Raw genomic sequence first — 18,000 nt, forward strand, 5'->3', positions numbered from 1 at the left:
TGTGAAGATTACTGATCCTACAGACATTGCCAACATACTGACTGATAGGTTCAGTGCAAACTTCTCCCCCCCCTGCCCCCCAAAAGGAGAGATATCTATACCAAGCGATTGCAGCCCCCCAAACATCTCCAACGCCCAAGTGGGAACTGCTCTCTCCAAAGCAAAAAACACAGCATCCATGGGACCTGATGGTGTCCCCGGCTGTGTGCTCCACGAACTCAACGAGGAATTAAACCCACAGCTAGGACAGCTGTTTAATCATAGTCTTACCTCTGGATCACTCCAGGAGTGGCGCACTGCAACTGTGGTCCCACTTCACAAAGGCGGTGCCTCCACCGACCCTGGAAATTACCGGCCCATTAGCTTGACAAGCCTTATCTGCAAAGCCATGGAGAGGATCATAATGGACCTCATAAATAAAGACATAGGGAATTTGCAGACTTTGGATCCATCCCAGTTTGGCTTTGTCAAAGGCAGATCATGCCTTCTAAACTTGGTTGACTTTTTCAAAACAGTCACCAAAGCCATTGATGAGGGAAAGGCAGTCCATACAGCCTACCTCGATCTGGCGAAGGCCTTCGATACAATATCCCACTCGGGTATCATTGAAAAACTCATCAGCTTAAATGTTAACCCATACATCACAAGATGGGTTGCAAACTGGCTGAGTGACAGAACTCACAGGGTCAGAGTTGCTGGCGCCATGTCAGACTCAAAGCCTGTCACAAGTGGTGTACCACAGGGCTCAGTCCTGGGCCCACTCTTGTTTGGCATCTACTTTTCCAAGTACAAGCAAACACAGGAGGGTTATGGCTGACAAAGTTTGCAGATGACTGCAAACTGGCGCCATAGTAGAAAACACATCTGACACAGATATCCTTCAGAAGGGTCTCACAGAAACGGATAACTGGTGCCAGAGCCATGGCCTAAAGTTAAATGCCAAAAAATGCATAGTCATACCCTTCGGGAAAAACAAGGTTACCCCTAGCTACCAAATAGGTGGCAATCCACTGAGCACAGAAGAAGTTATCAGGGACCTGGGGACCCAGGTTGATAGTAGTCTGTCATTCGACACCCATGTAGCTAAAGTAGTTAGGAAGACCTTCTACATTGCCCACCTTATCATGAAGGGATTCTCATCTAGATCAAGGGAGGTCATAGTCTCCCTCTACTCATCACTCATCAGACCAATGATTGAGTACAATGCCCCATTCGGAATGTATCTGACCCGACACTTGCAGCAGCTGGAGAGGCCACAAAGTTCCTCACCAAAAGGATAAAGGGTCTCAAACATCTGTCCTATGCTGCCCGACTGAAAGAACTCCAGCTCTATTCAGTCGCTTACCGCTTGCTCAGAGGTGACCTTTGCCTAACATACAAGGCCATGTCAAACCCAGATTTGATGAATATGCTTCACCTCAAAAAATCTAGATCCGTCAGAGCCACAAGGGCAGGAGACTTAAACCTCAACACGGCTATTAATAGGACGTGCTGGAGGGTTAGATTCATCACCCAAAGACTCCCTATGCTGTGGAATAAAATCCCGGTATATGTGAGGCAGAGCACCTCGCTGGCCTTGTTCAAGAGAAATCTTGACCAATGGATGGGAGATCGCAGATATACCCCAGGGATTACCTCAGTGTCACTGCTCAACAGAGGCACAGCAAAATAATGGGTATAGTTCCCCATACTAAAGGGGTGGCGTAAGCCACAAAACTATGGGCTAGGCTTGTAAATGCCCTCGGGCAGATAGCCTAGTATGAACCTATGAACCTATGAACCATCAAGCTTGGAAAGTGGACGCACTCTCATTCATTTGGAAAAACCTGACAGTATATGCCTTCCCTCCATTGCCTCTCCTCACAAAGGTGCTTCTGAAAGTCAGAAAGGAGAGACCACGACTGATACTCATAGCCCCAGACTGGCAACGCCAGCACTGGTACCCACTGTTAAGGAATATGGCCCAGGGCCCACCTTGGATTTTACCACAAATTGCCCATTTGCTCACACAGCAAAACAATCAGATTCTACACAGCCAGCTCAAAACCTTAAATCTGGCTGCATGGCAAATCACCTAAGCATCCAGCCAGCTCCTCTTTCCCAAGCAGTTATGGATGTTATTCTGGAAGCTAGGAGGCCCAGCACCAGGAAGGCCTACTCGGAAAAATGGAAAAGGTTTTGCGCCTGGAACCAAGCTAAAGGCCAAAACACACTTCAGCCTCACATGCCTCAGATTCTACAGTATTTAGCTGAGATGTTGCACAAAGGACTTTCTTTTTCTTCCATTAAAATCCATGCATCAGCTATTTCAGCCCACTACAACACGGATCCACCCTTATTTTCACATCCACGTCTAAGGCAGTTCCTCAGAGGGGCAAAAAACATTAGGCCCCCCAGGAGAGCACCTACATCAACATGAGACCTCAATTTTGTTCTGGAAAAACTTACGCTACCTCCCTTTGAACCAGCTTTCTCTGCAGATCTACAGTTTCTATCATGGAAGACTGCCCTGCTGCTAGCAATAACTTCAGTTAGAAGAGTCTCAGAGCTGCAGGCACTAATGGCAGTGGAACCTTTCCTCATTTTCCATCAAGACAGAGTTTCTCTACGAACTAATCCTTCCTTCATGCCTAAGGTGGTTTCCAGTGTGGCTTTAAATCAAACCATCCACTTACCCACCTTCTTCCCAAATCCACAGAACAAAGGAGAAAGACTCCTGCATTCCTTGGACATTCACAGGCAACTTCGTTACTACTTGGATAAAACTAAGGTTTTCAGAAAATCTGACCAGCTCTTTGTATCCTATGCTACAGCTTCATAAGGGAAGGCTATATCAAAACAAACCATTTCCAAATGGATAGGACATTGCATTCGTTTTTGCTATACCCATCATGGAAAGCCAGTTCCTGCTACCATTAGGCCCCACTCTACCAGGGCAACAGCTACATCTACAGCCTTCCTCAGGGGGGTTCCAACCAAGGAGATTTTGGAAGCTGCAACTTGGAGTTCAGTACGCACCTTTACCAAACACTATCACTTACCACTTTACTCTAAGACTAGAGCTGGCTTCGCCACTGCAGTTCTGCAGGGCCTTCTAGCCTCCTCTAACCCTCTATGACTCCTCCACCAGTCCTTAGCTTTGGGATTCTACCCAAGTGTGATGACTGCAGCAGGGTAACACGATGAACATAGTACAGTTTTGTACCTACCATAAATGTAGATGTTCGAGTGTACACCCTGCTGCAGTCCAGGTTACCCTCCCTCCATCCCCTCTGATCTAACTGGCTAAATCTCTGTTATACCTTCCTGATGTATTTGCTTATAGCTGGAGGTATTTTGTGTTTGTGCTAAAATTTCTTAAATTAGTACTAATTACTAACCACCTTTTTGGGGGCACCTGACATCTGGGGCAAGAAAAACTGAAGAAAATGGTGTCGGATGCATTATATATACCCCTGGCGCACTGACGTCAGGGAAGAAGCGACAGCAACCGACGCCGGACCAAGACTTTGGAATTCCGGCCGACTGCGGGACCGCCTGATGACAGGATAACCCAAGTGTGATGACTGCAACAGGGTGTACACTCGAACATCTACATTTATGGTAAGTACAAAACTGTACTTTATATAGTAGCGTTATACTGAAATCCCCCTCACAGACCATTTAAAATTATACACATATAACAGCAAAAAATAAACCTTACTGGAAAAATACTTATGTTCACATTACTGACATTCTAATATTCCAATACATACCTTCTCACTTGTACAGGAGAAAGTAATGTGCTTAGGCTGTTGGAAGTGTAAAATTCCACAGCTATTAACAGTGATAAAAAGGTGCTACTAAGCTGTTGTGACTATAAGAGCTGTAGATGTTTACACCAGTAACCGCCTAAATGCACAGACTTGTTTTGTGAGTTATAAGAGTATAAAGTGAACAAAATATATTAAAATGCTCAAACATTTAAATGCAAAAAAAAAATGAAACCAGCATATGAGCAAATGTACTAGTGTAACAGTAATGTTCAATGCCTAGCAGATGTAGAATTCCACAACTTTAGCAACCCTGCCACACATATTTTCACCTGTTAAAGTTAAATTCTTGAAACTATCCTAAAACAGCTGCTATAAAATTCATTAGCAACATGTTAAACACCATTTGTACCACTGAACATTTCTGTGTATGCAGGTGTGTGTGTGTGTGTGTGTGTGTGTGTGTGTGTGTGTGTGTGTGTGTGTGTGTGTGTGTGTGTGTGTGTGTGTGTATATATATATATATATATATATCTATGAGTCTACTTTGATTCACTGAAAACTCATTTCACTGAATTTCAAAACACTCTCACCAAATCGCTGAAAGCTCAAATCACTGAAAACTAATTTCACTGAATCACATTTCACTTAATTTAAGTACTGGTGGGCAAATAAAACTTATATGCCCTTTTCCCCACTGTAGTACAATTCTGGAGTTAGTATATATAGTTAGGGATGTGTGAGGGCACAGCCTCCCACATTAGGGGGTGTGGGGGCGTAGCTCCTCAGCTAGTTTTGATTTAATGTATTGTTAGCTTTCAATGAAATGAGATTCATAAATGTAAAAGCTAAGTAGGTGTGGGGCTATGCCTCCCCCCACCCCCCAACTTGAAAGTATGACCTGATCTTCTTCTTCTTTCGGCTTTTTCCCAGTTAGGGGTCGCCACAGCAGATCACCTTGTCCGCACATTGAATGGCAGTGGAGTTTTACGGTGTTGAGTTGCCAGCCCAGCGCCCAACCTTCCACAGAAGGCACACTCACACGCACACCTAGGGCCAATTTAGAGTGTCCAATCCACCTGCAGCATGTCTTTGGGATGTGGGAGGAAACCGGAGCACCCGGAGGAAACCCACGCGACCACAGGGAGGACATGCAGACTCCGCACAGAAGGCACCCCAGCTGAGGATCGAACCGGAGAACCTCTTGCTGTGAGGCGGAAAGTATGACCTGATGCTGAGTTTAAATTGTTTATGTACCTGGCGTGCTTTACTTTCGGCACCACTTCTTCTCACCATTGTGATGGCTTCATAGCCAATAGTGTGCAATGTTTATGGTGTCAATGATATGTAAAATTTACAATTCTCATAATAACAGAAACAATTAGAAAATTCAGCTGTGTAATATGAGTAAGATGGAACACGGAACATAGAAAAAAGTAAGTATGCGGTTGAGACTGGAAAGTAGTTTGCCTGCCACATTCTCTCAATCATAAGATGTTTAGTTTAGGGTGTCAACCATCTGTGGCAGTAGCTTTAGTAGTGATCTTTACTGTAGTGATTTGATCACTTGTGAGGCAACAGTGGATTCACTATCACTGGGAAATGCACAGCTTGGACTCTGGTCTGGAACTGGAACCATCAGACAGATATTAAAGTTGCATACTTCCAATATTAATGAGTGCCTTATTTAAAAAAAAAATCTACAAAGCTAATACAAAAGATATTTTCCATACATTTATAGTGGGCTTGTGATCTCTTAGTGTGTCTATCCTGACCAGATCAATTGAATATGTTCAAGAAAACTTGTGACCATATCAGTCTTTAATTTACATTGGTGTAATTCACTGGTTCTAAAACTGTGCCTCTGACAGTTTGTAACTCTAATACAGTGTCTGGAGTCTGTTGTGTTTGTCCTGGTAGTAAGCTTTAAACAGTTTATTTTACATCTCTTACTGCTAGTGTTTACAGTGGATATTGTCACTTGCTCGTTTTACTGTTTTGGTAGTCTTGTGGTCTGTGTAGGCAGAAGAACACTGACAAAATACTTCCCCTGTTAATATAGTTTTACAATACCTGTTCCCCACTTATATTTTGTGAGAGTGGGATCATTGTATTAATTGCGTAATGTTTAGAATGAAATGTTTTTGCTTTGCAAAATATATCCTCAATGAACTATATGGACAAGTTGATTCCATATGGCAGAAGTGTGGTCACCCTCTTAACCCAGTCAGTTTTAAGCAGCAGGGATGTTAAAAGGATGCTAGTCCCCACTTACAAATGGTATTAATGGAAAAACGAGTGTCAAATTCTTTGTAATTTACATTGTTTTGCAGGATAGGTGTAGTAAAACAATGCATTCGCATTTCTCTTTGTCAGGGGACTGTTTTCATGAGAGATGAGAGCAATCTTTTATTGATCTCCCGTTGTATACTCTTGTGTAGCTTCTACAAGAGACTTCACAGCTTATGATTAATCACTATGCATTGTAACCAGGCAGAGCGGCCTTAACTTTGGTAATCGGAAGCTTGTTTCACAACCCTGGTATGTCAGTTGTATATGCCTGATACACATCTATTAATACCTGTTATGTAAGTTACTAGTAGATGCTCCTGGTTTTGATAATTATCATCTTTAAGATCTTTTTTTGTATGCTTAAATGGGATCAGCAGATGGAGCCGAAGTACCATTGAGTATTGCATCAGGTAGTACTGGACAGGGGCAGACATCATTTGTATGCAGTCTGGCAGTTGGAAGTTTGTCTAGCAATTAGAAATACAAGCCATTTGAGAAAAAGTAAACCTAATTTAATTTTTGGCAAAGGGTGGTTATCCATGAAGAATTTGTTTTTGGCCATTGTCATCCTTGTATTTACGGATCTCACAGTTATGAAAGGTAGCCCTTGTAAAGGCAAGTCAAGCAACAGAAAAATAGATTGCAAATCACAAAGAAGATAGTGCCTCTTGAAACCCTGTGTACTGCCATGAAACTATTTCTGCCCACCTTGTACCCCCACACCCATACTACATATATGTACTCCAGCTATGATATCCTGGCTCCAGGATTGCTGCAGGTGAGAGGAAAAGGAATAATGTTGGGTACCACAGTTCTTGTATGGCTATTCCCCTTTTTTGGACAGTTAGCCTCACTGTTTAGAGGATTGCATTTGGTGTCCTTGCACTTGTAACGAGAATTACCATGTCTTGCATGGCAGGTGTTCTTCGTGTTTCTTTGTTGCAGTCATTACATTTGGGTTATCCTGCTGGCAGGTTTCCCTCAGTCGGCCTGAATTCCAAAGTCTTGGGTCCTGCGTCGGTTGCTGTTGCCTCTTCCCTGATGTCAGGTCGTCAGGGGTATAAAAGATGCAGCCGACGCCAATTTATTCAGTCTTTCTTGCCGCACGGTGCCCGAAGCAGAAGCAGTTCGCAAGTGCCGGTCGTCCGACTCCTGAGATTTTCGAGTTCGAGTTTCAGATCCGAAGTCTTCATTAAAAGCTAAGTACCCCGTTGGGGAAACTTTTTTCTTGCTCCAGACCGATGTCAGAAAAAGTTAATAATTGTATTTCTTGTGGGAAGCAAATACCTCATAAGGACTTTCATTCTTACTGTATTCCTTGCCTAGGCCTTGACCACGATGTTGCTAGTTGTCGGTTTTGTGCTAGATTTAACCAACATACTATTAAGCGTCGGTATGATTTTGCATTAAGCTATTTTGGGCGAAGATTTAATTATACAGTGTCATCAGATTGCCATCCGACTACTGGAGTTCACAAAAAACGCAAAGAAACAGACAGGCAACCGAGGTCCAACACTGACGACGAAGCTTCTCCTAAGCAAGTCGCCGGTTCTCAGTGAAGCACTTTCACAGCCCCTGACACCCACTACTTTAGAGTCGCAGGCCGCTACCGACTCCCACGTGAAGTCAACCAGGCCGCAGGAAACTCAAGGTACTGGAGCCTCGGAGACTATTCCCTCAGATGGGTCCTGAGCCGCTGAGCAGGCATTGGCTTCTGACGGTGTATTCAGACCTAAACAATTATATATTAAACCGACTTCAAAGACAAAGACTAAAACACCTTTAAAGGCAAAGAAACAAGTTCACTAGCTACAAGGACAGGCCTCCATGCCCAAAAAACAGATGCTCAAAATGGCCGAAGACTTAATTACCTTGATCAGGGGTTCCCATCCCCCTCCTGATAAGAGGCCTAGGCAAGAGACAGACTATGAATCTTCAGATCAGGTTTCCATTTCTTTTGATTCCTCTTCTGATCAGGAATATTCTCTTCCCCCCTATGAGGATTCTGATGCTGAAGAATCAATTCCTTCAGCTTCTCCTCCTGAGGACTACTCTTTTGGGGAAACCTTGCATACCATGAGGGAGCACTTCCACTGGGAGAGCCAAGATTTTTCAGAATCTAAGAAAAGGCTCAGATACTTCCTTTTACTATCTCAACACAGGCCTGTAGCTATTCCACCTGTGTTGGACATTGTAGATGATGTGTTCTCGGAGTCTAGTCTGACCCCTGACTCTTTACCTCCAGCTCCTGTTAAGCCGGACAGATACTACAGGGTTCCTGACTCTCATAAATTCCTTTTCAAAAACCCTACTGCAGACCCAGAAACTATTTCTCAGGGTCCAAAAGGGGTCAAGGCTTCTACTGCAAAAACCCTACCTCCCTCTGACAGGTATTCAAGGGCTCTGGATAGATGGGGAAAAAAGATTTACATATCTGCTACTTTGGCTATAAGGGCCTTAAATTGCCAGTTTTATATGCTCATATATCAGCAATATATCATGACACTGCTTAAACAGAAAATGATGGCAAATTCTGAATGTGCAGAAAACAAAGAAATGCAGGATTTATTGCATGCAGCTGAACAAGTTGGAAAGCATACTTTGCAATGTGGGTTTGATTCTCTGGAGGCCTTCTGCAGGGCCACTGTTACGGGTTCTGTCATTAGGAGGCATGCTTGGTTAAAGGAACAAAATCTGCCTGACCATGTTAAAGCAAAATTATTAGATGCTCCTTTACAACATGATACCTTGTTTGGTGTTAAGGCAGAAGAGGTGTTAAAGAAAATGGAGGACAAAGCTAAATCTATGCAAACTGTCAAGGATTTCTTACAGGTACAGCCACCTAGATTTAGCAGACACTGGCCTACAAAGAATTGGTCCTTTCCAGTCTCAGACAGACCTCAAAGGGGCAGATCCAGATGCCCTAGAGGCAGATCACAGCCACAAGGATCCTACAGGTCTAAGCAGTGGAGTTCTTCTACCTCCAAAGGTGGAGAGGACAAATCACAATCATACAGGAAACAGTCCCAATGACTTCCCCCTGCCGGCACCAAGCACTTATCTTCTGGCAGCACCCTTAGGGGGGAAAACTAGCACTTTTTTCTCAAAATTGGCACATTATAACCCAGGACAAATGGGTTCTAGACATAGTGTCACAAGGCTACAAGTTTCATTTCCATACCCTACCAAGAGCAAACGGTTGGCCAGACCTGCCAGAAAAATAAATGGGCAGAGGCTCAAAAACAAGTCGCAGCTCTCATGGACATGAGGGCTATTCAACAAGTGCCACAGCAAGAGCAGGGACAAGGATTTTACTCAAGACTGTTCTTGGTACCCAGAAAGGACAAAGCATGGAGACCAATACTGGACTTATCTTTTCTAAACGCTTTCCTGGATATACCAAAATTCAAGATGCTGACCTTACAGCAGCTTCTGCCCATGCTGGGCAGCAAGGCTTGGCTCGTGACTTTAGACCTAAAAGAGGCATACCTGCATGTCCCAATCAGACAATCATACAGAAGATACCTCAAATTCAAGGCTGGCTCAAAGCATTACCAATTCTCTGCACTGCCCTTTGGCTTATCTACTGCACCCAGGGTCTTCACAAAGTGCCTGGCACCAGTAATTGCTTACTGCAGACAAAGAGGAATACAAATATATCCTTACTTGGATGACTGCCTCATAAAAGCAGAGAACAAGGACATTCTACTACAGCATCTGACATTTATGATAAGACATTTAACATGCCTAGGGTACACAGTCAACAAAAAGAAATCAAAACTAGTACCCTCTCAAGAGATAATATTCCTGGGTGCAAGCTTAAATACAACTGCCCAGATGGCTTATCTCACTCCAGACAAAGGCAACTGACTACCTATTTCAAGGAAATGGCAACAAAGGCCCAGTTATCTGCAAGAAAAAGTCTGCAGTCTTTGGGCTTCATGGCATCCTGCATCTTACTAATTCCATATGCAAGACTGCATATGAAGAAAATTCAATGGTACCTAAAAAGTGTCTGGACACAACATTGCCACAGTCTGGAAACAATGATTACTCTAATTCCCTGCCTGCAACAGGAGCTTCGATGGAGGGCAAAATCTTGTCACCAAAACAAGGGACAGCCATTCTCACTACCCCCAGCCAGGCAGAGCCTAACAACGGATGCATCAGATTATGCCTGGGGGGGCACACATGGCAGGAAGAGGCATTCAGGGCACCTGGTCCACAAACCAAAAGAATCTACATATCAATCAAAAAGAGATGCTAGCTATTCAAAATGCCCTGACAGCCTTCAAGGACCTACTTCATCCGGGACAACTACTGATAAAGACAGACAACACCACGGTCATGTGGTACATAAACAAGCAGGGGGGCACTCATTCTTATCCCCTGTGCAGACTAGCCATGGCTTTATGGGACACAACATTGACTTACCAAGTTCATCTGCAGGCACAATTCCTGCCAGGAAAGGAAAATACTCTGGCAGACTAAGCAGAAACCTCATGGATCCCCACGAGTGGCACCTGGATCCACAAGTCTTCAGCATGATAACAAAGAAATGGGGACGCCCGGACATAGATCTATTTGCCTTCCCTCAAAACAATCAACTAAAAAGATTATGCACAAGGACTTATCACAGACAAGCTTGGAAAGTGGACGCCTTATCTTTCAACTGGACAAACCTATCAGTATATGCCTTTCCTCCACTGCCTCTTCTCCCCAAGGTACTCCTAAAGGTCAGGCAGGAGAAACCAAAAATGATTCTGATTGCCCCGGACTGGCCACGCCAGTACTGGTATCCAGTCTTAAGGAACCTGTCCCAATGCCCAGCATGGACCTTACCTCAAATACCTCATCTACTGTCCCAGCAAACCAATCAGATTCTGCACAGCCAACTCAGGACCCTAAACCTGGCAGCATGGCGGATAATGTAGCCATACAAACCACACCTTTCAGTAAAGCTGTGATGGATGTCATTTTAGAAGCCAAAAGGCCTAGTACTAGAAAATCCTATGCTGGGAAATGGAAGAGATTTTGCGCTTCGAACCAAGCTCAAGGAACTGATACAGCTGTTCCAAATATTCCTCAGATTTTGCAATACTTAACTGAGATGCTGGACAAAGGCCTATCTTTTTCATCAATTAAAATCCATGCCTCTGCCATTTCGGCTCATTACAATACAGAGCCACCACTCTTTTCTCATCCTTTAGTAAGGCAGTACCTCAGAGGAGCCAAAAACTTACGGCCTCCAAGGAGAATGCCAATACCTGCATGGGACCTCAATTATGTCTTGGAAAAACTCACCTTACCTCCTTTTGAGCCAGCTGCTACTGCGGATATAAAGTTCTTATCTTGGAAAACAGCTCTGCTCCTAGCAATAACTTCTGCAAGACGAGTTTCAGAGCTATAGACTCTCATGGCTGTGGAACCCTTTATCATTTTTTTATCCAGACAGGGTCTCTCTGAGAACAAACCCTACATTTATGCCTAAGGTGGTATCCAGTGTAGCTCTTAACCAAACAATTCATTTGCCAACTTTTTATCCAAATCCACAGAACAAGGGGGAGAAAATTCTGCATTATTTGGACATACACAGACAACTTAGATTCTACTTGGGCAAAACTAAAGTTTTCAGAAAGACAGCATCACAAGGAAAGGCCATTGCCAAGCAGACTATTTCAAAGTGGATAGATCACTGCATTTGTTTCTGCTACTCACGGCATGGCAAACCAGTGCCCAAGGGCATTAGGCCACATTTAACCAGAGCTGCAGCCACTTCGGCAGCATTTCTCAGGGAAGTACCAACCAAAGACATTTTAGAGGCAGCTACTTGGAGTTCAGTGCATACCTTTACAAAACATTACAGTCTGCCTCGTTACTCTAAATCCAGGGCAGGCTTTGCCACTGCAGTTCTGCAGGGCCTCATAGCCGCTCCTAATGCTGTTTAGCTCCAGCCCCCCAACCATAGCTTTGGGACTCAACCCAAATGTAATGACTGCAACAGTGAAACACGAAGAACATAGTACAGTTGTGTACACTCACCATAAATGTAGATGTTCGAGTGTATTCACTGTTGCAGTCCAGGTTACCCTCCCGTCATCCCCCTTATTTTTGCTGGAACTTATCTTTACTTCTCTAATCTATACAACCTAGGTGGTGTATTTTCTTATAGATGAAGGTAAAGCTTACTTTTGGGTGCATGTATGTTTTATTTACATAATTTTAGCCTACCCTTTTGGGGGCACCTGACATCTGGGGCAAGAAAAACTGAATAAAATGGAGTCAGCTGCGTCTTTTATACCCCTGACGACCTGTCGTCAGGGAAGAGGCGACAGCAACCAACGCAGGACCCAAGACTTTGGAATTCAGGCCGACTAAGGGCAACCTGCCAGCAGGATAACCCAAATGTAATGATTGCAACAGTGAATACACTCGAACATCTACATTTATGGTAAGTGTACACAACTGTACTTTTCTGATATATGTGGCTTTGGAAAGTGCATGCATGGTAATTTGCATGTCCGAAAAGTGATCTAATCATTTAATGAATGCAAGCCACTGACGTCTTAATCATATCTACTGTGGAAGGGAGGTAAACAGTTTGGAAAACAGCCAGGAGATAGTAAGTAATTGTAGTGCACTTCAGAAATGCTGTACATATCTTGAACAGAGTTGGTGACAAATACAGAGTTGTACCAATGAAATAAGGTCATAACTAACTAATACAAAAAAGTAAGTGCCAATGCAGTGTAGCTGGAGACATGTTTCACCTTCTTGTTTTATGGCTGTTGTTCAGGCAGCATGTGATCCAACTCCTTCCTTCCTTCCTTCCATGGGACAGTGTTAGAGCATCCATTAAAGTAGAAGTACCATTTTGAAAAGGAAGTAAGTAGTTCATCCCTTCTGAAATTTGATCTGTCAGGGCTAACATAGAGGGCTAAAAAGATTCATGTAAGAGAGAATGCTGTGATGAGTAAGTAATACATTCACAGCCTCCAGTCTGAACTTGATCCCTTTGTTCAAACTAAGTGTAACTGTTGGGTAAGAGTTGCACCCCCCCCCCCCACGGGTCCATTCTGAGTTTACACAGCAGTTTGTACTTACATTGTCAGGTAAAATGTAGTGCACTTCAAGAATAATCTGTAGTCAGGTGCATGCCAGACATTGTATACGTCAAAGCCTTGCCTGAATTGTGAGAAAGTGTATATTAAACAATGGTGAACTGTTCTGGAATTCTGTAATATGGGGGTGGGGGGTATGACACAATTTTTTCTGAAGCTGCATGGAGAGAAGTAAATTTGTGAGTGTAATGTAGCATTTAAATTCCAAGTTTTAGATAACATTTACAAGTGAGATTCCTTAGCAGGCATACTACTAAAATATGGCCAGCACTGCAAAATGTGATATCTGATTGATTAAGTATGCCATTAGGCTGTTCCCTGCCTTGTTTGTTTTAATAAAAACCAATTCAAAACATAATGGCAATCAAAATGTTCTGTTTTGTTCGAATTATATTACTCAACATGGGTTTTGAGGGAATTAACAAAAACATCTCAAAACTGTGGAAGACAAGACAAAAAGAGGGACCCATCCTTAAGGTGGGTAATTCATTGTTCCTTCAAGTAGCTTGTTACCAGCTCTACTTGTGTGTCTGTGTGCTATGTAGATATAATTTTGTTTCTCGTCCATTGTACAGTTTAGCAATAATCTACAACTGTGTGTAGTATCACAGGAATGACTTGCTGTTGGTGTGATTTGATCATGAGGTTGAACCCCAAGTGATTATACAAAGCCAACCTTTGGTGAATAATGTGATATTCACACACACACACACACACACACACACACACACACACACACACACACACACACACACACACATACACACACACACACAGACACACACACATTTTTGCTATTGTACAGTGACATTCTTTAGGAAATAAATTGCTTGCCTTTCCTAAATCTCATTGTATAACAGCACTTTAGTCTTCTTCTACCTCCTGCTCTTCTTACTGATGTACTGTTCATGCATTTGACATCTACGTCCACATGCTTGTACTGTACATTCGTGCAGTGCAAAAGAGGTGAGTGAGAGGAGCGCGGTTTGTCAGTTTGTCTGTCTTTTAAATATTGCTGTCTTACACAGCAGCTCCTTTTTTAATAATTCTGGATAAAGCTAAAAATAATGGGGGGGGGGGGGCAAAGGGTAGAAAGCGAACATGGTTACCAACATTTTAATTGAGATAAAAATAAAACAGGCATTTTTCTTAATTGTGCATGGGACAAAATATGAGGAAAATCAGGGATGTACTGCAAAAGTTTGGACAGTTGAGAGGTGTAATTACTGGCAATGATTTCATTTTATGTTACCAGTAACCAAAGGTCTCAGATGTCCAGATTTTGTATTCATTTTTGCCCTGTCTTACATAAAATATTTTATTCCTCGACTAATGGAGCATATTTTAATGAAAAACCCAGATGATCATGAAGACCATGCTTAATTTACAGTGAGCACTGTGACTGGACTGTCCAGTCAGCATGCATACTTTTTAATACTAAATACTCCTTGTGTGCACATTTTTGAATACACACTCATGTGTAATCTGTGTTAAATAGTTCTGTTGTGTTTGTTGTTTTATGCAGAACTTAAACATTGCTGAATAAGTACTACTGGGTTTTTGTAGGTTATCAATTTAGCAGGTTGTTTTAGACAAAAATTAAATAGAGTTTCACATGAAACAGTCTTGATTCATACATCTCAACCTCATAGCACAAGAATGTTGGGCAAAGCCAAAGAAGAAATGGGAGGACAAAGGCCCAAAATTAGTGACAGATTTTAAGTTTTATTCTTATAATGGTAGACAGTTGTTAGAATAATATGTTTTGCATTAAATGCATTTTCTGAAGAATGTGAAGTCTAAAACTCAAATGTCTGTCATTAGTGAATTCCATCTTGCTAGAAAACCACTTTTTTCATGGAAAACAGATAAAAATAATATAAGGCAGACATCTGAACATTCTGTGAAATTGTGGACAATTGAGAGGTATGATATGAGTAATTTATTTTCTTTAAAACGGAAGTGGCCTAACAGAGGTGTTCATTCCAGTTATACATCATCCATGGTATGAGCAACAACTGTCTGTGTACTTACACTGTAGCATGACTGAGCTCAATTTTGGCTTTGTTGTTTGTTCTTGTAGTAAGTAGACATCACTGTTGGATACTGAGTTCAACAGCAACAGTGTCTAATTTGCATCATTATAAAAGAACCTGTCTAGCCCTTCACATGTATCAGGCTGACACTTTTTTGAGAGACCCCTTCCCCCATCTCTGTAATTACTGTGCAGACTTCAACAACTCAAAACCTCTCCATTCTTAGGACCAGGATTCTTTCTGTCTTGGTCAGGGCGCACACAATGGGCTTGATTCTCAAAGACTGATATGTTATATTTATAGGCTGCAAGTCAAGCTTTTCTCTGCCGAAACCCATTTGTATCTGGTGAGCGTAGCTCACAACGCTCTTGCAAGTTTAATTTGCCCCACACAATTCTGAATGTTGCTGTTTTTGTTAAATAACTGGCATCAGACCTTGTACAATATCAGTCAAAAAAGATCGACAATAAGAAAACTTTTAGAAAGTTCCAAAGTGTTAATTAAATGTTATGTGTTCAGATTTTTTTGGTCTTAATAGAACTTTGACTCATTTGAAAAATGTGCCCAATTTCTTTTAAGTGTGACACCTTCATTTTCTGTATAATTTGAGAAAAACCTGGCTTAGGTCAGAACACATTTAGGAAAACAGGCTACAGAGTAAAGAAAAAAAAATCACCAATCTCCACCTTGTAATACAGTTGCACCATCCTGCTTTCCATAAGTTTTAGAACATTTGTAGATTGTAAACTAATTTGCTTTTTCAAATGAAATTTGGTAAGATGTATTGCCTGAGTTTACAACTTAGCACTTGGAAAACTGATGGCTGTTTGTCATTAGTACGCTAAAAATTTAGTCTGATTAGTTGACACTGTTTTGCTGCTAAAATCATAGCTATCCCCATACAGTACTGAGCGTATCATATTCAAACTTAAGCTTAAATTCGAAGTAATTTGTCCTTTATACATAGAGTTTGCAGTGACACTGCACAATATTTTTAAACTTCGACCGATGTGAAAAGAGTGAGTTGGTGGCACAGAGAGACAGGAATTAAGATGCGTAACTGCTATTAGGGTTGCTTTAGCTTTGAATCGAGATTTGTTGAGGTATAGGAAGAAAGGGATGTTAGAAACGGAGCATTGTTCCCGGGTGCTGTAGAAAACCTCCTAATTAGTTTGCAGAACACGCAAGAAGTGGGCCAGCAGAAGGGCCAGTTAGACAAAAGTCCTTTCACTGCTGCACAGCCTTCTGTTTGCGAAATGCAGAAGGAACTTAAGAATAGATTGAGGTTTTCTGTCACTTGTGATTGTATGTATTAAAATTGTGTGTATGTATGTGTGTGTGTGTGGGGGGGGGTACAAATAAAGTTAGGTTTAAGTAAGCTCCTGTTGTAAAACACTGTATTACTATGAATGTTCATCCACTGCATTAGTGCTTGATTCTGTGGTAGAAAATATGGTGCATCATAACTAGCTTAGTCTGGTACTTGTGGCTTGTCATGATATTCGTTCCAGTCCAGTATGTTATGATGTTGTACAGTGGAGTACTTCGAAAAGAGCCAAACATTCTTGTTTTGTTTGCAGTAACTGAAACTGACCTTAAAAGATTTGTAGCTACATTCATAGATAGTGTATTGTACTGCTTTGGTGTTACTGCTGTTAACTGTAGTGATTTGTGAAGAAAGGGCTCAATGTGTGGTTAATGCAACATTGAAAAGTCAGTCTTGAAAAGTCCGTCTTTGTCAGGAGCAGTCAGTCCTTTTCTCTGAAACTGAACATTGTAATGTTCTGATGTGGCTTAAAACATATTTATACAGTGAGAAAGAAGGAGAATTAAAACAAATCAATTTTTATTCCACTGAGAAGAACATTTTCTGCTGTTTATTATTCCTTTTTGTTAAAACAAAAAATTATTACAAGAATGAGTCAGGGGTGAATTTCTTTCTGTTTTTTGGTTTTAGTCTTTTTGTTAGGCTTAGTATTTTATAAAAAAAAAAAAAAACATTATTAGTGACTTTAAGTAGCATGTGTTTTTGTATCGTAAGTGGAAATTCCTTTCGCTTATGCTGAGCATCTGTGCCCTTATAGTAGGAGTCAGGCCTGAAAAGAGGAGGGTTTACATGATTGATCAGTTGATAGCCTGAGTTGAATCTCTGGCTATAATGGGTCCCCTTGATAATTTGTGAAGGTGAACTTATTGTTCTTCTTCATTGCTGTCTGCACAACTGCTTTTCTCCCAGACTTTGCTGAGGTCAAGGGGTGGAGTTCCAAATTCCATTGCTAGGAGGAGGGGAAGACAAAAAATGGAAATGAGACAACCTTTGTGAGTTTTTGCATGAACTGTATGTTTACTTGACTGCACCCATAACTATGTTAATCACCTCTGGTCTCTTGTTATTTGCATAGTACCAATGATGGCAGAGAATGGAATTGTTTTTTCTAAAGTGCAGGATCATTTATCAAAACCAAACCTAATTTAAGCAAACAGGCATACGCATAATTCCAGCATTCATCTTTCCTTTCCAACACTTTCATGACAGAATGAGTCGGTCCTGGAGCAATGCAAGGATGTCAGATTGTGTTCTCAGTGTCTGCATTTTATAAGCCTAGTCCTTAGTCAAAATCTGTTCAGTAGCATCCTAATGTCCAAGCCTTGGGGATTATTTGTTAATGATGTTAATAGTGTCAACTGTGTTTCCTGGATCTTTACAATTGAAACTTAAGATGTAGAAAAAAAACAGCCTATTTTATATGGTGTGCCCAACAACATTATAAACAATGTAGGACAGCTAGTCCCGTGCTG

At 41.8% G+C, this 18,000-nt stretch overlaps 1 protein-coding gene and 2 long non-coding RNA genes across 4 annotated transcripts in view; 2 read left to right on the forward strand and 1 right to left on the reverse strand.

Annotated features, from left to right (window-relative positions):
* Positions 1-18,000, forward strand: part of NOTCH3 (notch receptor 3) — a 798,092-nt gene that overhangs the window by 79,536 nt on the left and 700,556 nt on the right. The window lies entirely within an intron of this gene.
* Positions 38-18,000, forward strand: part of LOC122812135 — a 21,592-nt gene continuing 3,629 nt past the window's right edge. Inside the window, exons 1-2 of the long non-coding RNA XR_006366338.1 lie at positions 38-48; positions 11,436-11,439. This is a non-coding gene — a long non-coding RNA (uncharacterized LOC122812135). The remainder of the gene's footprint in view (positions 49-11,435; positions 11,440-18,000) is intronic.
* Positions 9,306-18,000, reverse strand: part of LOC122812136 — an 11,748-nt gene continuing 3,053 nt past the window's right edge. The window contains exons 2-3 of the long non-coding RNA XR_006366339.1: positions 10,669-10,673; positions 9,306-9,315 (exon numbers count right to left, since the gene is read on the reverse strand). This is a non-coding gene — a long non-coding RNA (uncharacterized LOC122812136). The remainder of the gene's footprint in view (positions 9,316-10,668; positions 10,674-18,000) is intronic.

This window comes from Protopterus annectens, chromosome 9.part0 (assembly GCF_019279795.1).
Source record: "Protopterus annectens isolate FY-2018-M chromosome 9.part0, PAN1.0, whole genome shotgun sequence".
Classification (NCBI taxonomy): Eukaryota; Metazoa; Chordata; order Ceratodontiformes; family Protopteridae; genus Protopterus; species Protopterus annectens.